Source organism: Schistocerca americana, chromosome 6 (assembly GCF_021461395.2).
Source record: "Schistocerca americana isolate TAMUIC-IGC-003095 chromosome 6, iqSchAmer2.1, whole genome shotgun sequence".
Lineage (NCBI taxonomy): Eukaryota > Metazoa > Arthropoda > Insecta > Orthoptera > Acrididae > Schistocerca > Schistocerca americana.
Window position 1 is genome coordinate 258,852,147 of NC_060124.1, and position 23,851 is coordinate 258,875,997.

Consider the following 23,851-nt stretch of genomic DNA (forward strand, 5'->3'; position numbering starts at 1 on the left):
ATAGAATTGGTGGGTATATTTTAGAACACATTCCAATAGAACAAGCGGGATTTAGGCTTAACCACAGCTGCAACGACGAGGCACTAGTGCTGACACCATCCACAGAGGCCAGTTCCCCAGACAAATTAAAAACATCTGTCGCCTTTATCGAGCTTACGGCAGCATATGACGCCGTCTTCTGGGAAGTATTGAAAAGAGTTAAATGCCGAACAGCAGGATCACATTTTGATAACATGAGTAATGGATAATTCCAGTTTAGTTTGGTAAGGATAGGAGCTCAATAAGGAAACGAAATAATGGCCTGCCACAAGGCTCAGTTTTCGCACTGTTCTGTTCAGTCTTTGTGTTGTGACCTTTCAAAAACACCATCAAGAAAATTCTGCTATGCAGGCAGTATCGCTCTGGACTGTCAGTCGGAAGACCTTGGTCAGTCAGAGGAGACACTAACAGAGTACATAGAAGAGAACCTCACCATCGCAGAACCCCTGAGATTTAGTGGTAAGATGGCCCAGTGGATATCCCGTCAAACACTGAACACAGATCAAGCATGACAACAGGAAAAAGATGTACTGAACTGTGATAAAAAGCAAAATAGATACAGTGAACGATTGAAGCTTATGCACTGCAACATTGAGCGAAGCACACGAGCGACGCCGTCGTGGTTAAGTGCTCACGGTGGTGGACTGCGAAGCTGACGAGCCGGATTCGAAATTCCCCCTTTTTTCGACAATTTTATGAACTGTCCCTCCAGTCACTGAAATGTTTGTTCTCTTCCTGTAGCCTTGGCAGTTGCCATACTGTGTGCTAGTTACAGAATACAAGTCGTGTGGTAAGAATACATTACCGAAGCAAGTAAATTTTATGAATACCGAGAGGCGAAATGAAAACAGCAAATGAAAGGATGTGAACTATGTTACAACAAAGGAATTCAAGAGTCAAAACTTGTAAAACGGAACAGAATTTCAAAACCGTAACAAATATATGTTTTGACAGAGACAGAGAACCTGTGTTACTGTGAAACTATTGTGTTCATTTGTTGCGGCTTATGTGAGAAACTACTATGTTTTCATCATTTTCTTGGTAGTGATTTCACATTCACACGATCATCTACATCGGGCAAGTGTAAGTTGGCTGTTTAGGTTTTTATATTGGTAACGCCACGTAGCGCTCTGTATGAAAATCACTGGCTGTGCTGTGTGCAGTCTGTGGCTGGTTTGCATTGTTGTTTGCTACTGTAGTATTGGGCGCTGGATGTTAACAGCGCGTAGCGTTGCGCAGTTGGAGGTGAGCCGCCAGCAGTGGTGGATGTGGGGAGAGAGATGGCGGAGTTTTGAGAGCGGATGATCTGGACGTGTGTCCATCAGAGACAGTAAATTTGTAAGACTGGATGTCATGAACTGATATATATATATATATATATATATATATATATATATATATATATATATAATGACTTTTGAACACTATTAAGGTAAATACATTGCTAGTTCTCTATCAGAATCTTTCATTGCTAACTATGCCTATCAGTAGTTAGTGCCTTCAGTAGTTAGAATCTTTTATTTAGCTGGCATTATTGGCGCTCGCTGTATTCCAGTAGTTCGAGTAACGAAGATTTTTGTGAGGTAAGAATTCATGAAAGGTATAGGTTATTGTTAGTCAGGGTCATTCTTTTGTAGGGTTTACTGAAAGTCAGATTGCATTGCTCTAAAACATTGTGTCACTTCAGTGAATGTCTGAGTACGTTCAGTTTTGCTCAGCTGTTTGAAAATCAAACAACATAAGATGTTTATCAGCACAGTAATTCAATAATTTTTCTAAGGGGACGTTTCATATGTCGACCCTTAGCCGAGGATACCTCACTGGAATCTTCTGATTTTTTCTTGTAGTTTCTGTAATTAGTGTAGCTATTGTTTATTGCTAGCACATAATTATAGAGTGAATTTCCTTGGTAGTTGTAGTTTTTCATTGTTCTACAGTAAAACAGTTGTGGCATGCATGTAGATTTGCACCTAGTATTTTGCAGCTGCGCTTGCAATTAACTAGATATTATTTTCAGTGCTATGTTAATGTGTTATCTTATTTTACTCTTCCAATTGTGCTTTTCTGTGTTATCGTGTGCAACATTGTGACAATTATGGCGTGTGAAAAACGTAATACTAGGCTCCAAAGTAAACTAAGAAATGACAGCGAGGACGAAAGCAGTGTGTTAGCGCCACCGTGTAATGAATTAACTGATGTTCAACATAGTAATTTGGTAATTGTGCATAGGGAAATGGAGCGGGCTGCAAACAATGGTGTAGATAGTGAAACAATTAGTGAACAGGGAAGCATTATCGATCGATCGGTCGGCAACAGCTCGCCTCAGGAATCCGAAATGACAGGACACAATCTCGCATATACTGTAGATTCAGGTTTCGGGTCCTCACCGTTTTCTCAGATAAGTCAAGAGACATTTTCTGCTTGTCAAAATGTGAATGTTGCCGGTGAAAATGCACTGCCAAAAAGCATAGAGAAACAGATTCCAGACACTAATACATTATTATTGCAGTTAATGCAACAAATGAAACAAAATCATAGACAAACACAGCAAAAGTTAGACACAATGGAACAAAATCAGAGACAAACACAGCAACAGCTTCAAAAGTTAGACTCAATGGAACAAACGCTTGAACAAACACGTGAAGGTTTAAGTGCTGAGTTACTTAAAATCCAATCGAAATGTCAAAAAGTCTGTAATGACGTAAAAACACAAATTTGTGAGCATTTTCAACCTATTTTTTTGCGTCATGAAAATGCATTACAGAATCACGAAGCAGCCATAAAAGAACTGCAAACTATTGTTCATGAAAATCACGACACCTTGCAAGCAAAAATTGACTATCTACCGATTCGGTTACGCAACTTGCAAAAACTCAGGAAAACTTAAAGGACACAATGTTATTGTGTGTGTACATTCCTGCTTGTTACTTGCACGATTACATAACGACTATAAGGCTTACATACTTAGAACATATACTGCTAATGAGATTTTAATGCAACATTTTGGTTTACTTGAAAATACATTCTGGATTTAAAGTACTTTCTGACAGATACCAGATGACACAGTGGTTAGTTTATTTGACAGTTATACAATTATATCACGACGCTACTAATGAGTGACACAATTTATATTATTGCTTTTGTGACGTATCTGCTTTATATCTGCACAGTTTTTCTGAATTCTTCTGGAAAGTAAAACATGTTTTAGTAGTAACTTTTGTGGTATAGCTACAATGAGACAGCCTTTTTCGTAGCACAATACGTTACAGTGTAGTACTTTCTTGATCACGGTACTGTACGTAATAACTACGATATCTGTACGCATAGCATTTCGCTTTTGGTTATTACGAGGTAAGTAAATTGACTTCCACAGAACTTTGCTTACGGACGACGATAATTACGACACTTGGCACATTTTTTACCCTTAAGTGATGACAGAGATTATGTTACAATAAGACGCACAATATAGCGCGGCTGTACACGTACTTGAGTGATTAGTTTTGTACTTAAAACATTTATTTTTAAAGATTTTTGAATTACAAAGAAAGTTTTCCGTGATACATTTCATTCCATTTCTGTAATCTGTAACACCTGAGGGTATAATTCCATTAATCCTCAGAGGGGTACACATTTACTTTGTGTACCATGCGTGTGGCAAGCACAAGGAGCCCAGCTAATATGGGATTTGCTTATACAACTTTACACATCAGTACCATATTTCTCTAACACATAATTAAACAGCTATCTGATTATTTAACTGAGAGAGACAAACACGTTTTTTTTTTACTACGTCAACGACAGATGTTTACGTAATTACACAGTTTGATAACTTCACACTTATGAAATTGTATTTTGTCTGTACTTTGTGAACTGTTCATATTTTTTCGGAACCATTGTTATATTATGAGAGCTTTGAATGATGTATTTGGTATGGGATCATGATTTTCTAAGTACGTTTGAGGTAGATGACTATTGAAATGAGCAGAGAATTTTTTTTTAGGTTTTGAAATTATTGCTGAAAGCTACGACGTTTTTGAGATTTGGCTGAGTTTTTATCATGTTATTATTACGATGACAATGTGCATTATGCTGTTGAGGTATGATTATGATCAATAAGCTGATGCTATATGAGGAATCTGATTATGCTACGTATGTATTATGATGAAATATTGAAGTGTCGACGCAAGATTGACGTGTCGACGAATATCTATATGTGTAATAAGGTAAGGAATAATGATTAGTGGTTAGGGACTCTGATTTATGAAAAAGGATGTTGGAAACCAAGAATCGTACTTTAAGAGTTATGAAATGTGTGTAAATGCGTGAATGTATCACAATGCTGGCGAAAATTTTTGAACACTGTTATATTTATAGGGTTTGTTTCTACACATTTGTAACGCAAATTTTCAAACTGTGAAAATTTTTATTTGAGAGTGTCACTGTAGCAGAAACTGCTGTCGTAAATATTTCGGTAAGAAAGCTAAGTGACCTTGATGTAATGGATTGTGGGCATCCAGCTGTTCCAGCCACCTGGAGAAACAGCCATTAGGTGAAAAAAAATGAGGCCATTATCCTCACTATTGACATTTCTTTGTAGAAAGCATCGCCAATATGACACGCTCAAACTTGAAAACATATGATTACACTGTGGAGCTCTTAATTTATGATATTTACTAAAATGCCTAATGAAATGATGAGAAACATTTTACATCTATTGTCTTTCTAGTTGAGAGATTTTTTTAATGCCTTTGGAGATGCCATTTGCCTAGTGAATGACGTTTTTGTATACATATATATTTGCTCATTTCGTTTAATATCTAGTTTATAGCTGCACTGCAGCATTGGGTAAAATAAAATTTAATAGATGTACTAATATAGATATTTTATGCCTACAGATCCAGTAAATAATAATTTTATGATCTACTTCCAAAAAAAATGAGGAAGCACAAAAAGACATTTCCCTCCACAGGAATTGTATACATAATTTTTGTCAATGACTGGGTAACGTGATTTGTAGAGTAAGTCAAGGTGATGCATCACTCTAGTTTTAAGATGTGACATAGTTATTAGATATTCCCTATCTTTACTGTAATATTTTTTCTGCTCTAGCTTCGTCATGTTTAGATATAAGTTATTGCATTTGCTGCTGCTGTTTGCCAGGCATAGTGCTACTGAATTTCACTTTGTATTACTCTGTTAAGCCAGCTTTACTACTGATTTATTTTTCTTGTTTGCTGCACATTGTCTTATATTAGTTGTAATGTTGCATTTGCTTTGCTAATTTAGATATACTGCTGCTTGCTTTGCCAATTTGCATTTTTTTGTCATTGCTGTTTGTGTTAATTGTTTTGTACTGCTGCATCGCCTCATCCCTTAGTTTAGCATCTGAGCTCAGTAGATTTAAGTTAGCTTAAGAGGGGGTAGACGATATAAGAGAGTGAGTTGTGTGGAATTGGAAGAAAGGCATTGGCAAGGTATTTAAAAAAAGTGTAAGAGGAAACATCTATGAAATGAAGTTTTGGGTTGGACTGCAGTGCCAAATGTCACACTGAAAACAAACCCTGACCTGTCCTTTGTGTTATTCTACTATGTGTCTGTGTACCTTGTGTATTTGTGTTCTTCCTGTCTTTATGTGTTTATCTGATGAGACTTATGTTGTAGAATTTTTCTAATAGTCAGCTACATTCACTATGATGAGGAATACTAGTGTCCTCAAAAATAATTTGCATTTATAATATGTTATTTACTTTGTAAAGATGTTAAGACATTATTTATTCTGTTTTGTTTTAATGCTTACGTGTGAAGTTGATGTTTCGAAAGTTATTCTGACCTCTTATATATTTACTTATGACATAATTCCTGTAACACTGATGTATCTACTACAAATGTTATCTATATTGTTATGTTCTTTAATGATGTATTTTGTACCTTTGTAATTGTATTCTTATGTTGTAAATTTATAATTGTACAGACACCAGTTCTTCAAATTAAGTTACTCGTACATTTCACTGCACACGTTTCTGTTGGTCATAGTATATGCACAATACATGAGAAGTTGGGACGGTTAGTGTTTGTACCTGTGTCGATAATTTAGCAAGGGACTGAATAACAGCATTGCTGGTTCTAAGGACAGTTCCAAAAACATTGTGAGTGCACAAGTGATGGTTTATGGACTTGCTATATTATCCGCAAGACTCTTCGATGGTGAGTGTGCACCTGCACAGTCACAACAGATGGCTGCTGGCCGTCTCTACTAGGACTGCCGTGGGTCTGCACCTTTGATGGCCCACCAATACCGTTATCTCTACAAGGACTGCAGTAGGTCTGCACCTCTGGTGGCCCACCAATACCATTATCTCTACAAGGACTGCAGTGGGTCTGCACCTCTGGTGGCCCACCAATACCGTAATCTCTACTAGGACTACAGTGGGACTGCTCTGTGAAGACCTACCTACCAATATTCTTCAAAACTTCAACTGACTCTGCTGTGGGTTTGCTCTATTGTGGCCCATTACCTGTCTGTATGTCAAGAGTCAGCACTGTCTTTCCATTGGAAGTACAACATTTCTTCTTCAAGACTGCATGGAAATCCACTACTTCCCTGTGCATTTTCTTTTACTGCACAGACTTTGCGAAAAAAAACACTGAAATTTTAGTGTGATGAATGATCAGCACTGTCTCTATGGACTGTGAGAAAATTTTAGCTTTTGACCAACATTGTATCAATAAGTATGTGCATTTGATATCTTTGTTATTGTAATTATCAAAAATTTTTTCAAATCTGTATTGTCCACTGCCCAAAACTATTTGTAAAAATTTTTTGTGGGGAGCATGGGGGCTATGTAAGTAGGCTGTTTAGGTTTTTATATTGGTAATGCCCCCCCCCCCCCCCCCTCCGTGAACCATGGGCCTTGCTGTTGGTGGAGAGGCTTGTGTGCCTCAGCGGTACAGATGGCCGTACCGTAGGTGCAACCTCAATTGAGGGGTATCTGTTGAGAGGCCAGACAAACGTGTGGTTCCTGAAGAGGGGTAGCAGCCTTTTCAGTAGTTGCAAGGGCAACAGTCTGGATGATTGACTGATCTGGTCTTGTAACAATAACCAAAACGGCCTTGCTGTGCTGGTACTGTGAATGGCTGAAAGCAAGCGGAAACTACGGCTGTAATTTTTCCCGACGGCTTGCAGCTTCACTGTATGGTTAAATGATCATGGTGTCCTCTTGGGTAAAATATTCCAGAGGTAAAATAGTCCCCCATTCAGATCTCCAGGCAGGGACTACTCAAGACGATGTCGTTATCAGGAGAAAGAAAACTGGCGTTCTACGGATCGGAGCGTGAAATGTCAGAGCCCTTAAATGGGTAGATAGGTTAGAAAATTTAAATAGGGATATGGATAGGTTAAAGTTAGATATAGTGGGAATTAGTGAAGTTCGGTGGCAGGAGGAACAAGACTTCTGGTCAGGTGACTACAGGGTTACAAACACAAAATCAAATAGGGATAATGCAGGAGTAGGTTTAACGATGGACAGGAAAATAGGAATGCGGGTAAGCGACTACAAACAGCATAGTTAACGCATTATTATGGCCAAGATAGACACGAAGCTCATGACAACTACAGTAGTACAAGTTTATATGCCAACTAGCTCTGCAGATGACGAAGAAATTGAAGAAATGTATGATGAAATAAAAGAAGTTATTCAGATAGTGAAGGGTGACGAAAATTTAATAAGCATGGGTGACTGGAATTCGGTAATAGGGAAAGGAAGTGAAGGAAACATAGTAGGAGAGTATGGATTGGGGCTAAGAAATGAAAGAGGAAGCCGCTTGGTAGAATTCTGCACAGAGCACAACTTAATCATAGCCAACAATTGGTTCAACAACCATAAAAGAAGGCTGTATACATGGAAGAAGCCTGGAGATACTGACAGGTTTCAGATAGATTATATAATCTTAAGACAGAGATTTAGGAACCAGGATTCAAATTTTAAGACATTTCCAGGGGCGGATGTGGACTCTGACCACAATCTATTAGTTATGATCTGTAGATTAAAACTGAAGAAACTGCAAAAAAGTGGGAATTTAGGGAGATGGGACCTGGATAAATTGAAAGAACCAGAGGTTGTATAGAGTTTCAGGGAGAGCACAAGGGAACAATTGACAGGAATGGGGGAAAGAAATACAGTAGAAGAAGAATGGGTAGCTTAGAGGAATGAAGCAGTGAAGGCAGCAGAGGATCAAGTAGGTAAAAAGAAGAGGGCTAGTAGAAATCCTTGGGTAACAGAAGAAATACTGAATTTAATTGATGAAAGGAGAAAATATAAAAATGCAGTAAATGAAGCAGGCAAAAAGGAATACAATCGTCTCAAAAATGAGATCGACAGAAAGTGCCAAATGGATAAGCAGGGATGGATAGAGAACAAATGTAAGGATGTAGAGGCTTATCACACTAGGGGTAAGATAGATACAGCCTACAGGAAAATTAAAGATACCTTTGGAGATAAGAGAACCACTTGTATGAACATCAAGAGCTCAGATGGAAACCCGGTTCTAAGCAAAGAAGGGAAAGCAGAAAGGTGGAAGGAGTATATAGAGGGTCTATAAAGGGGTGATGTACTTAAGGACAATATTATGGAAATGGAAGAGGATGAAGATGAAATGGGAGATACGATACTGCGTGAAGAGTTTCACAGAGCACTGAAAGATGTGAGTTGAAACAAGGCCCCTGGAGTAGACAACATTCCATTGGAACTACTGACGGCCTTGGCAGAGCCAGTCCTGACAAAACTCTACCATCTGGTGAGCAAAATGTATGAGACTGGCGAAATACCCTCAGACTTCGAGAGGAATATAATAATTCAAATCCCAAAGAACGCAGGCATTGACAGATGTGAAAATTACCGAACTATCAGTTTAATAAGTCACGGCTGCAAAATACTAACGCGAATTCTGCACAGACGAATGGAAAAACTAGTAGAAGCCATCCTCGGGGGAGATCAGTTTGGATTCTGTAGAAATATAGGGAACACATGAGGCAATACTAACCCTACGACTTATCTTACAAGCTAGATTAAGAAAAGGCAAACCTATGTTTCTAGCATTTGTAGACTTGGAGAAAGCTTTTGACAATGTTGACTGGAATAATCTCTTTCAAATTAATTAAATAAACCCATTAGAAAGAATTTTAAAACAATTGTTTCTCTTGGTATAGATGATTGATGGCAAGCTGATCTAGTTGAAATGGATTCAGGTAAATTAAAAGGAATTTCAAAAATAAACAAATGTTATAAATAGTCATCAAAAATAATTGATGTTTTTCAAAATTGGCATTTGCTGTTCCTATTAAAGTTAAAAAGCTAACAATATAGTATATGCTTTTCAAAAAATTTTAATAGTTAGAAAATCAAATAATTGACAAACAGATAATGGCACAGAATTTCATAACAAAGATTTTCAAGATTTAATGAAGATATAACATTAATCATTATTCAACTTTTCAGAATTAAAAGCATCTGTTGATGAAGGATTTAATAGAACACTTAAAGGAAAAATGTGGAAGAAATTTCCTTTACAAGCAAATTTTAGATGGTTAAACTAGTTGAAATGTAATTCATGAATACAATAACACAAAACTTAATAAAAATTAAACCAATAGAAGTTAACGAAAAAAATTAAAAATAAGTAACATTACATCTAATGAAAATGCTACATTTAAAAAAACGTGATAATGTTAGAATTACTAAACTTAAAGGTCTTTTTGAAAAATGTTATACAGCTAATTTGTCAATAGAAATACTTGAAATTGAAAATATTATTTATTTTACCAAAGGACATATAAATTAACAGATATAAAAGGAAATTTTTAAGAACAAGGACTACAGAAAACATAATACCTAGATGCATTTTAAGAAAGAAAGGTAATAAAGTTTATATTAAATGATAAGGTTTTAGTAATGCACCTAACAGTTGGATAAAAAAGATAAAGTAACTTTATAATGAACTAGTTTACTATTTAGTTTGACAATCAATTAAATTTTAAGCAATTAGTTTTTAAAAGAATTAGTTTACTATTTAGTTTAACAAAAAGTTAGTTTTTAAATAAGTATCCAATATATCCATCAATATTTGAATTTGATCGTCTCTTGATTTAATTATCTCAACTTTTACTTTAATGCTTCCATTGTTTACTTTAATACTTCCATTGTTTACTTTAATACTTCCATTGTTTACTTTAATATTCCCATTGTTTACTTTAGTACTTCCATCTTTCATTTTAATCCTATCATCTTTTATTTTAGTAATTGCTTTGTACATTTTCTTCTATGTTTGTAGTGTTTGTATACAAAAATCTTTGTGTTTTCATTTGATCTTAGTACAAAGTTTCCTTTTTATAGAAAAAATTTATATATAATTTTTTTTATTAATTTTAATATAGAAATAATTTTCTTATAATATTGAGCATTTCCTGTAAAGAACACCATCTTTGCTTTGTCTTACTTTGTTACTAATTATTGCTATACTGATCATATAAAGTGCCATCTGTCGGATATTTTTTGAACTTTTGTATTTTTTCAGTTCTAATAAAACCCTATGTAATTCCAAGCACGTGTGTCAGTTTGTACCTCTCTATCTACATTATTCCGTGATTTATTCGGTTTTGAAATTTATACTGACTTTTTGATCACCTGGTACTTTAATCAAGAATATGAACAATATAAGTATTTCTAAAGAAGTTAAAAAAGTAAATGAGCTAGAGATAAATGCTTTATAAAATATTATGAACTGTGAATATTTAAATATAGATATGAGGAACAACTTTATCTAGAACTTAATAATGATTTTAAAGTTAGTTTACCAAATACATTTCTTAAATTAATTAATGATTTTGTTTTTGAAATAATTAAAAAAGGACAAATGAAATTGAAATATAAAGGAATGAAGAAACTTAAAAATAGAAACATAGAATTTCATGATATAGTGTTCACAATCTAAAATTTTTAAAATTATGTACTTTTGTTGTAACTAATCCATTTTATTATGTTACAATCATGTAGTAAAATTTTTATAATTTACTTTTGTTAACTATTAAAATTTTATTTATTATTTACATTCACAATATAATTTTTTTTAAATATCTTAGTTTTGTTAACAAATACATATTATTTATTTAGTTACATTCACAATATGATTTTCAAAAGAATTTACTTTTGTTAAGTAATACATATTAATTAATTTACTCTTGTTCACACTGCAATTTCTTAAAAATAACTTACCTTTGTTTACTAACAAATTTTAATTAATTTACTTACATTCACTGACGAAACTGCAAAAAGGTGGGAATTTGAGTGGATGGGACCTGGATCAACTGAAAGAACCAGAGGTTGTAGAGAGTTTCAGAAAAAGCATAAAGGAACAATTGACAAGAATGGGGGAAAGAAATACAGTAGAAGAAGTATGGATACCTTTGATGGATGAAGTGGTGAAGGCAGCAGAGGATCAAGTAGGTAAAAAGACGAGGGCTAGTAGAAATCCTTGGGTGACAGAAGAAATACTCAATTTAATTGATGAATGCAGTAAATGAAGTTGGCAAAAAGGAATACAAACGTCTCAAAAATGAGATTGACAGGAAGCGCAAAAAGGCTAAGCAGGGATGGCTAGAGGACAAATGTAAGGATGTAGAGGCTTACTTCACTAGGGGTAAGATAGATACTGCGTACTGGGAAATTAAACAGACCTTTGGAGAAAAGAGAACCACTTGTATGTATATCAAGAGCTCAGATGGAAACTCAGTTCTAAGCAAAGAAGGGAAAGCAGAAAGGTGGAAGCAGTATATAGAGGCACTATACAAGGGCGATGTTCTTGAGGACAATATTATGGAAATGGAAGAGAATGCAGATGAAGATGAAATGGTAGATATGATACTGCGTGAAGAATTCGATAGAGCACTGAAAGACTTAAGTCGAAACAAGGCCCCAGGAGTAGACAACATTCCATTAAAACTACTGACAGCCTTGGGAGAGCAAGTCCTGACAAAACTCTACCATCTGGTGAGCAAAATGTATGAGACTGGCGAAATACCCCAGACTTCAAGATGAATACAATAATTCAAATCCCAAAGAACACAGGCATTGCCAGATGTGAAAATTACCGAACTATCAGTTTTATAATTCACGGCTGCAAAATACTAATGCGAATTCTGCACAGACGAATGGAAAAACTAGTAGAAGCCATCCTCGGGGGAGATCAGTTTGGATTCTGTAGAAATATGGGGAACACGTGAGGCAATACTGACCCTATGACTTATCTTAGAATCTAGATTAAGAAAAGGCAAACCTACGTTTCTAGCATTTGTAGACTTGGAGAAAGCTTTTGACAATGTTGACTGGAATAATATCTTTCAAATTCTGAAGGTGGCAGGGGGAATATACAGGGAGCGAAAGGCTATTAACAATTTGTATAGAAACCAGATGGCTGTTAGAAGAGTCGAGGGACATGAAACGGAAGCAGTGGTGGGGAAGGGAGTGAGACAGTGTTGTAGCCTCTCCCCAATGTTATTCAATCTGTATGTTGAGCAAGCAGTAAAGGAAACAAAAGAAAAATTCAGAGTAGGTATTAAAATCCATGGCGAATAAATAAAAACTTTAAGGTTCGTCGATGACATTGTAATTCTGTCAGAGACAGCAAAGGACTTGGAAGAGCAGTTGAATGAAATGGATAGTGTCTTGAAAGGAGGATATAAGATGAACATCAACAAAAGCATAACAAGGATAAAGGAATGTAGTCGAATTAAGTCGGGCGATGCTGAGGGAAATAGATTAGGAAATGAGACACTTAAAGTAGTAAAGGAGTTTTGCTATTTGGGGAAAAAAGTAACTGATGATTGTCGAAGTAGAGAGGATATAAAATGAAGACTGGCAATGGCAAGGAAAGCGTTTCTGAAGAAGAGAAATTTGTTAACATCGAGTATAGATTTAAACGTCATGAAATCGTTTCTGAAAGTATTTGTATGGAGTGTAGCCATGTAAGGAAGTGAAACACGGACAATAAATAGTTTTGACAAGAAGAGAATAGAAGCCTTCAAAATGTGGTGCTACGGAAGAATGTTGAAGATTAGATGGATAGATCATGTAACTAATGAGGAAGTATTGAATAGGATTGGGGAGAAGAGAAGTTTGTGGCACAACATGACAAGAAGAAGGGATCGGTTAGTAGGACATGTTCTGAGGCATCAAGGGATCACCAATTTAGTATTGGAGGGCAGCATGGAGGGTAAAAATCGTAGAGGGAGACCAAGAGATGAATACACTAAACAGATTCAGAAGGATGTATGCTGCAGTACGTATTGGGAGATGAAGAAGCTTGCACAGGATAGAGTAGCATGGAGAGCTGCATCAAACCAGTCTCAGGACTGAAGACCACAACAACAACAACATTCAGAGTGTAAAATTTTGAAAAAAACTTACGTTTGTTAAATAATACGTGTTATTGTGTTTAAATCATGTTCTAAATGATTTAAATGAAGTTAGAAATATCATATATTATAATTAGTTGTATTATTCTAAAAATTAAGTATTTAGTTAACGTTGTAAAATGGGTTTAGTTAATTAAGTGTACAGAATTTTAAAAAATCTGTTGTTTTACTTATAAAATACAGAATTTATTTTAATATTGAGCTAGTGAGCTAGAACTGGTAAAATATATCTACTGGAGTGGCTCAGGGCTCACATTCAGAATGTGTTGCGCAGTGCATGTCTTCAGTTCAGCTACACTCGTAACTGGAGCACTGAACACAACGTTTACGATCAGGTGAGTGGACCGACAGGCTTTAGGGAAATGACGACTGATAATTCTAGTATTTCCAAAATGAACCTGCACTGGCCGCTTCAGTGATTGTGCAATGGCTCAAGGAGCACCATTTTGCATGAAAATTATCCTACCCACACATCTGGGATGTTGAAAGTCAAGTATGCGAAATGACTGTCATAGCATTTACCAACGATGATACAGGTTACAGAATGCGCAGCACTCATCTCCTCGAAAAAATATGGTCCTACGATAAACGATATTGTGAACTTACACCATACAGTCATCTTCGCAGAATGAGGTTGTCCCAGTCGATCAGAATGAAGTAGTACAGATTGTGTGTGTTTGTGTGTGTGTGTGTGTGACTATTCCGTTCTACATATTCTGCAGTTCTTCATACTGACATGTCCTTGGTGATGACAGTGGGGTTACTCTGTCCACAGAAAATTTCATGGCCATTCGTTCCCCACTTCCATGCTTGCAAGAAATTCCAGAGGTGACGTTCTTCTTGCTCGCAGATCAACAGGAAGCAACTTCTGAACATGAGTGATTTTATATGGATAGAAATGCAGGATGTTTCGTAAGATTTTGTGCACTGTGCTGAAAGGCATGTCCAATGTTCGGACAATACCCTGTGCACTGCATGTTTGCACACCACCGCTCGACCCCTCCTGCAATGCTGTGGCCACATCTCGACAGACATCGGATCAACTGCTTTCCTCCCTCTGCCCCATTGCAGTCAAAAGAACCTGTCTTTTTTAATTCTGTAATCATTTTCTCCAGGCCCTTATCAGACATCGGTCCAATGATTTTTCTGGTATCCTTGAGTGTGTTCTGCGCGGCTACTGGCACACATTCACCACTCGTTTAAGAAAGCCTTATCAGCAGCTCACCATCCTTCACAGAGGCAGTCATGTTGGGTGTCTCGGACGCAAACTGAGGAACAGCCGTGTGCCCGACCATCTCTTGTGCACATATTCTGATGCTTACAGCGCTATCTCTTGGTAAAATTTTAGTTACCTTTTTTCCATTACGTTTCCCCTCTGCCTCAATAATATGCTTTTCAAACTTGACATCCTTCTGAGAACTCTCTTCGTACACTGTTTTGAAACTGGAACTTTAATTATAGACACCCTGTATGTATTGAAAGTATCAAACCAAAATTGATTCCTTTTTTACTTGTGAAGATATCAGTGATAAGATCGTTCCAAATTAATTATTGAACAAACCTGCATCTGACTGCGTTTGTGAACTTCTTTCTTGCACTCCTGCATTTTGCCAGAAATGCAACATGTATTTGACTCAGCAATCAAGTTTAAGAGAACAATGCCATTTGTGTAATGGCATTAAGATGGTACTGAAAAATTCACTTTTGGCCCTGATATTTACTTAATGAAATTATATCTTAACTTGAATAATGCCAGTTGCGCAATGGTTTAAAATTAGTTATTGGAAATAACTTTGCTCTGACAACATTAGTTATACCAAAATCGATTTCAAACCATGAACTGTACATATATATTGCATAGATGCCTCATTTTCTTTACGTTCTTTCATTGGTGGGTAACTTTACTCTACCACTCACTTTCATATTCAATACAAGCAAAGGATATGGATTATGATTCAGCTTGTTAGATTTAAAGACAATGTTGATCTGAATATATGTATTGCTAAAATTTCAAGTCATACACAAAACCTACCATTTCCAACATCTTTGTGGCACGAATCACTCTTACAAAAAATTTTACAAAACGCTTACTGCGTCAAACTTTGGACATACAAATCCTGACTCTGAACATTATCTAACAAAAACCATTTTGAAATCATTATATCTCTCATTTACGTGCAAAAGTTTGGTCAAGGTAACTGCGCAGCAAGCGTGACCTACCTTAAAGCTGTCACCACACGTCTGTTTTCTCCAGGCACCTAGCTGTGACTCACCGGTTTTTTACTGAGTGCGCCCGGCTCTCTTAACCATCAAAGATCCTCCTACTCATTCCACCTAGCGGTCGTCAACTACCTACTTTATTTTCTGGATCTACCCTCATCAGACCTTAGGACATACCTTTCAGTATTCACACGAAACATTAGTTAGGATTTTATCCTGTCGATTTCACCAAAAACCTACGGAGCGGAGCCAACTGCGCACACAGAGTTTTTTCTGTTACCAGTGATTCATCGTCAATAGCGAAATAGAGTAGTAACACATATCTCCCCTCTATTTAAGTGTTGCATTCATCTAACTTTTCGATGTACTCCCAGTGCTCACATCAGTCGTCGATTCTGTGCAGGTCTTCGTGCATTTCGCTGCAATTTTTTGTTGTTGCGGCTTTCCTATACACAAATGGCTCTGAGCACTATGGGACGTAACATCTGAGGTCATCAGTCCCCTAGAACTTAGAACTACTTAAACCTAACTAATCTAAGGACATCTCACACATCAATGCCCGAGGCCGGATTCGAACCTGCGATGGTAGCGGTCGTTCGGTTCCAGACTGAAGCACCTAGAACCACTTGGCCACAGCGGCCGGCTCCTATAGCCAAAAGATATTTGTCTCCCTCACAGGATATGTTACAGTGAGATCGAAGTTCTCTTCTGCTGGAACGGTCTTTCCTGCCCTGCTGTAGATCGATTCGTAGTGCAGACGACGTTTGATGAAGACGAACGAGACCTGTGCGCCAGAGAATCTATCGATTCGTCCGCTCCACTGCAGTGGCTAATTACGTGCTGATACAGAAAACGGCCAACAACGAAGAGGTCGTTTGTCATTTCTGGAAAGCGGCAGCTTCCGGTCCAACGTTGCGGGCGATCAGTAAATGTTTATTTTCTCTGTTAAAATATATAGCTGATACGACTGAAAAATACTTCTGCTTTAGATATTGCACTGGTGCGGAAACTTGCTACAGCTGCTAATCTCTGTACCACTAATCAGTGGTACTTTGAACTACTTTTAGATGTAGTACGAAATGGTCTGCCAAATGGTGATGACGCTATTTGGGTGACATATTGTCATGAGAGATGCAGCAACTTCGTGATTTTTAAAATAGTTATTGTAGAAAATGTTAACTGCAAACTATTAAAAACGATAACTTAGTGATCATTCTCAAATCTAAAAAATGAGAATCATCAATAAGAATCTGTTTCAGTACAACTGATCAAAACTATTGGGACATCCTTGTGTAATGCGAAACTGACCATCAGACGTCACAAGAAGCGGACAGGCCGGAATAAAAGAGACGGCAAGTAACAACAATCGGTCAGTAGATAACCAATGACTTAGGTACTTGGTTCGATCTCCGCCACCGCTTAAATTCTGAATAAAAATCATCAGCAATGGCGCCCAAAGACTTCCACCATAAGAAGCCACCGTCGTTCTACCAAAGGCCATGTCAAAGAGGATGAAGGAGCCGACAGAGACTCACGGCACTCTCTTGACCTTGAGGTGGGAAACTGCCCCTAAAAGGCGGAAGACTCAGCAATCATCAACGGCACGAGGATGTAGAAAGTAATGGACAACACTGCATTAAAGGGATTAAAGGACATGTGGGCTATAATGGAAAAATGATCTTTCCATTGGGAAAAGATTCTGGACTAGTCCCTCGTTCGAATCTCTGCGAGGGGACTACCAAGAGAAGGTGATCATGAGAAAAAGATTGAATTACCAATGAAAGGACAGCGTTCTAAGATTCGGGGAATGGGAAGTCAGAACCCTGAAAAGGGAAACGCTACAGCTGAGTCTAGATATAATGGAGGTCGATGGGGTGAAATGGAAAGAAGACAGGGTTTCTGGTCAGATGGGTATAGTGTAACAGAAGCAGAAAATCGTTTAACGGATGTAGGATTTATTATGAGTAGGAAGGTAAGGTAGAGAGTGAGTTATAGTCAAGATGTAATGTGTGAAATGTAAGTCACTTAGGAATGGAATAAATAAGAAACGCTGCGAAGCTAAAGCGAAATAGTCTCATGAAAAATTTGAAACACTCGAAAAAAAAGTGGTTGTCGGAAGGACTGACGCAGCATATAGAAAAGCCAAAACAAGTTGGGCTCATGTTAAAAAGCAACAGGGTTAACAGAGAGTGCAATGGGAAATCCGCTGTTACATGTAGAGGAGAGAGCGGATATCTCTATGAGTGGAAGGACATGATGACGTGATAGAAGAAGAAACAGGAGTCGAGAAGTGATTGGGGACCGAGTATTATAAACAGAATTTAAAATAAACGGACTTAAAACTACATAAGCTAGAAGGACTAGATAAAATTCCATCGGAATTCCTAAAATAATTGGGGGAAGTGCCAACAAAACGACTATTCACGTTGGTGTGTAGAATGTATGAGGCTGGTGACATAGCATTCGAACTATCGAAGAAAGATCATCTATCCAATGCCGAAGACTGCAAGAGTGCGAGAATTTTCGCACAGTCAACTTCTCATGCATACAAGTTGCTGACAATAATGATATACTGAAGAATGGAACAGAAAATTGAGGTTCTGCTAGATGACCATCAGTTAGGCCTTAAGAAAGGTAGGGGACCGGAGAGGCAGTTCTGACGTTGCGTCTGATAGTGGAAGGAAAACTGATGAAAAATCGAGACACGTTCAAAGGATTTGTCGATCTGGAAAAAGCAGCCTCGGCGGCCACTGACAATGGTCGTGTGTGTGTGTGTGTGTGTGTGTGTGTGTGTGTGTGTGTGTGTTGTGCTTGCGATACCGTGTGTTCTCTACTTTAGAAGAAGGCCTTTTGGCCGAAAACTCACTTGTTTAGCAGTCTCTGTGTATTGCTCGACTGTGACTCAATTTCTCCACCATATAGTGACTAGCGGTCTATTCTTTTAATAATATTGTCAGACATTTGTGTGTGTAATTCAATTCATATTTCACTCAGATCGCTTTTGATCATAAAAAATATTCAGAAATAGGCCACTCTTCGCATTATTGAGCTATTCTATGGTCACAGAAGATAAGTTCGCCTCAAGATCTATGATGTGGCACCTGTGCCACAACCTGATTACATATCTTGTGATACCATGGTTTACAAGCTGGCCACGACGAAGTATGACCGCACAAGATTAGGTCTGTATCTTGCTAATTAGAAAAACGTTATTAGGAAGATTCAGTTTGGTTTCAGTAAAAGGGGAATTAACAAGTGGGAAATGTTAAATTATTACAAGTATCAAATATAACGTCAGTTGCTCAACTTAAGTATCGGCTTCTGAAGAATCGTAACTGAGAGTAGTCATAATGCATCCTATTAATTGGGGCGTAATCATTTTTGTGGGAAGGTCAACCTTTAGGTGGGACTTAATCACCACCAAGAGTTCCACGTTTAGAATGTAAGCAGATGACATTTGTCTAGGAAGAATTTATCTGTAGCAATATACTTTATCTAGGCTTCATTTATGGAAAGTAATTGAGTGCTATTGACAAGGATTTCAAAATGATTCCGTGTTTCTGAATTTCCAGAAGGCGTTAGAAGCTGTACCGCGGAAGCGGCTTGCAGTCAAATTGCGTGCTTATGGAATAGCGTCCCAGTTATGTGACTGGATTCATGACTTCATGTTAGAGAGGTCACAGTTCGTAGCAAAAAAATGTTCAAATGTGTGGGAAATCTTGTGGGACTTAACTGCTAAGGTCATCAGTACCTAAACTTACACACCAATTAACCTAAATTATCCTAAGGACAAACACGCACACCCATGCCCGAGGGAGGACTCGAACCTCCGCCGGTACCAGCCGCACAGTCCATGACTGCAGCGCCTCAGACCGCTCGGCTAATCCCGCGCGGCACAGATCGTAGCAATTGACGGAAACTTGCCACGTAAAATGGAAGTGATTTCTGGCATTCGACGAGTAATGTTATAGATCCACTGCTGTTCCTTACGAATATAAACGATTTAAGATATAATCTGAGCAGCCGTCTTAGGTTGTTTGCATATCATGCTATCGCTTATCGCTAACAAAGTCATTAGAAGATTAAAACATGAAAATGCATCTGTATGGTGAGAAAATTGGCAGTTGACCCTAAATAACGAAAAGAGTAAGGTCATCTACATGAGTGCTAAAAGGAATCCTTTAAATCTCGGTTACACGACAGATCGATCAAATCTAAAGGCCGTAAATTCAACTTAATACCTAGGAATTAGATTACTAACAACATAAATTAGAAAGAACACATGGAAAATGTTGTACAGCAGGCGAACTTAAGACTGGGTTTTATTGGCAGAACACTTAGATCTGCTTAAGAGACTGCCTACACTTACGCTTGTCCCTCTTCTTTTGGAGTACTGCTATGCGGTGTGGGATCCTTACCAGGTAGGATTAACAGAGTACATCGAAAAAAAAAATGGTTCAAATGGCTCTGAGCGCTATGGAACTTAACATCTCAGGTCATCAGTCGCCTAGAACTTAGAACTACTTAAACCTAACTAACCTAAGGACACCACACACATCCATGCCCGAGGCAGGATTCGAACCTGCGACCGTAGCGGTCGCGCGGTTCCAGACTGAAGCGCCTAGAACCTCGCGGCCACCAGCGGCCGGCTACATCGAAAAAGTTCAAAAAAATGTTCAAATGTGTGTGAAATCTTTTTATTTTTTTTTTTTTTTTGGTCATCAGTCTACTGACTGGTTTGATGCGGCCCGCCACGAATTCCTATCCTGTGCTAACCTCTTCATCTCGGAGAAGCACTTGCAACCTACGTCCTCAATTATTTGCTTGACGTATTCCAATCTCTGTCTTCCTCTACAGTTTTTGCCCTCTACAGCTCCCTCTAGTACCATGGAAGTCATTCCCTCATGTCTTAGCAGATGTCCTATCATCCTGTCCCTTCTCCTTATCAGTGTTTTCCACATATTCCTTTCCTCTCCGACTCTGCACAGATCCTCCTCATTCCTTACCTTATCAGTCCACCAAATTTTCAACATTCGTCTATAGCACCACATCTCAAATGCTTCGATTTTCTTCTGTTCCGGTTTTCCCACAGTCCATGTTTCACTACCATACAATGCTGTACTCCAGACGCACATCCTCAGAAATTTCCTCCTCAAATTAAGGCCGGTATTTGATATTAGTAGACTTCTCTTGGCCAGAATTGATGTCCTCCTTGCTCCGTCCGTCATTGGTTATTGTACTGCCTAGGTAGCAGAATTCCTTAACTTCATTGACTTCGTGACCATCAATCCTGATGTTAAGTTTCTCGCTGCTCTCATTTCTACTACTTCTCATTACCTTCGTCTTTCTCCGATTTACTCTCAAACCATACTGTGTACTCATTAGAATGTTCATTCCGTTCAGCAGATTATTTAATTCTTCTTCACTTTCACTCAGGATAGCAATGTCATCAGCGAATCGTATCATTGATATCCTTTCACCTTGTATTTTAATTCCACTCCTGAACCTTTCTTTTATTTCCATCATTGCTTCCTCGATGTACAGATTGAAGAGTAGGGGCGAAAGGCTACAGCCTTGTCTTACAGCATTCTTAATACGAGCACTTCGTTCTTGATCGTTCACTCTTATTCCCTCTTGGTTGTTGTACATATTGTATATGGCCCGTCTCTCCCTATAGCTTACCCCTACTTTTTTCAGAATCTCGAACAGCTTGCACCATTTTATATTGTCGAACGCTTTTTCCAGGTCGACAAATCCTATGAAAGTGTCTTGATTTTTCTTTAGCCTTGCTTCCATTATTAGCCGTAACGTCAGAATTGCCTCTCTCGTCCCTTTACTTTTCCTAAAGCCAAACTGATCGTCACCTAGCGCATTCTCAATTTTCTTTTCCATTCTTCTGTATATTATTCTTGTAAGCAGCTTCGATGCATGAGCTGTTAAGCTGATTGTGCGATAATTCTCGCACTTGTCAGCTCTTGCCGTCTTCGGAATTGTGTGGATGATGCTTTTCCGAAAGTCAGAAGGTATGTCGCCAGACTCATATATTCTACACACCAACGTGAATAGTCGTTTTGTTGCCACTTCCCCCAATGATTTCAGAAATTCTGATGGAATGTTATCTATCCCTTCTGCCTTATTTGACCGTAAGTCCTCCAAAGCTCTTTTAAATTCCGATTCTAATACTGGATCCCCTATCTCTTCTAAATCGACTCCTGTTTCTTCTTCTATCACATCAGATAAATCTTCACCCTCATAGTGGCTTTCAATGTATTCTTTCCACCTATCTGCTCTCTACTCTGCATTTAACAGTGGAATTCCCGTTGCACTCTTAATGTTACCACCGTTGCTTTTAATGTCACCAAAGGTTGTTTTGACTTTCCTGTATGCTGAGTCTGTCCTTCCGACAATCATATCTTTTTCGATGTCTTCACATTTTTCCTGCAGCCATTTCGTCTTAGCTTTCCTGCACTTCCTATTTATTTCATTCCTCAGCGACTTGTATTTCTGTATTCCTGATTTTCCCGGAACATGTTTGTACTTCCTCCTTTCATCAACCAACTGAAGTATTTCTTCTGTTATCCATAGTTTCTTCGCAGCTACCTTCTTTGTACCTATGTTTTCCTTCCCAACTTCTGTGATGGCCCTTTTTAGAGATGTCCATTCCTCTTCAACTGTACTGCCTACTGGGCTATTGCTTATTGCTGTATCTTTTGCGTTAGAGAACTTCAAACGTATCTCGTCATTCCTTAGTACTTCCGTGAAATCTTATGGGACCTAACTACTAAGGTCATCAGTCCCTAAGCCTACACACAACTTAACTTAAATCATCCTAAGGACAAACACACACACCCATGCCCGAGGGAGGACTCAAAACTCCGTCGGGACCAGCCGCACAGTCCATGACTGCAGCGCCTTAGACCGTTCAAAAAAGGGCAGCACGTTTAGTATTATCGCGAAATAGGGGAGAGAGTGTCAATGAAATAATACAGGATCTGGGGTGGACATCATGAAAACAAAGGCGTTTTTCGTTGCGACGGAATCTTCACACGAAACTTCAATCAAGAACTCTCCCTCCTCTGAATCTGAATATATTTTGTTGACGCCGACCAACGTAGGAAGAAACGATCTTCATTATAAAATAACGGATATCAGAGCTCGCACGGAAAGATATAGGTGTTCGTTTCTTCCACCCGCTGTTCTAGGTTGGAATGACAGAATTATTGATAAGGTGGTTCGATGAAACCTCTGCCTGGAACTTATGTGTGACTTGCAGAGAATCCATGTAGATGTAGATGTTGTTATGTCGTTTTAGTTAATTCATACCTGTTAAATTATCGCTAGAATCGCTGAGTTTCATATCGTGCTGCAACTCAGTTATTAGCTGTTACTAAAAGTGCCTAAAAAGGAGCAATGCAGATCTGTTGTAGTATAGGTTTTGTGGAATTACCTCGTGGAATCTGTCTCCTTGCTCCCTAAAGAAACAGTCATGTCTTTTGCCAATTAAAGATGATTCTAACGGTCAAAAAATATTCGCACTATACGCATGCTTTTTAATAAGGAAGCTTATAGCAAAAACTTGAATCATATATATCGACAGGTTTAATAACAAAACAACACAACACTCCAAGAAATCGTATGTTGTAGTCGAAAATATATTACGAGAACATTGCACCAGAACTAAGTTTTACATGTGAAAATTTTGGGTTGAAAGGCCAACGAATTGTTGAATAGAAGCAGTCAAACGGAAATGATTTGCAGCTTCAATAAATTTTTGAATGTTGAGGCTGATGGATCCATAAGAAGTATATCGCAAATAAATCTCCCATTCACGAACATCAAGATTAAAATCCTCTACCGATCTTTCAGTTTTAGTTTCTCGAGGTTTTCCGGAATCACTTAATACAAATGTCAGGATATTTCATTTGGGTAAGGACACGGGAGATTCCCTTCCTTGTCCGTGCCCAGTCCAAGCGTGCGATAGTCCTACATTTCTCTCGCCCCACAAGTGAACTTCATACTTGCAGGTTCGTCCAAGTCAATAAATAGTTCCTCGTCAGCAAGCGGGCATCGTTTTGAATGTAAACTCATGAGCAGCAATACATTAGTCCATTTTCCTGCGCTATACGG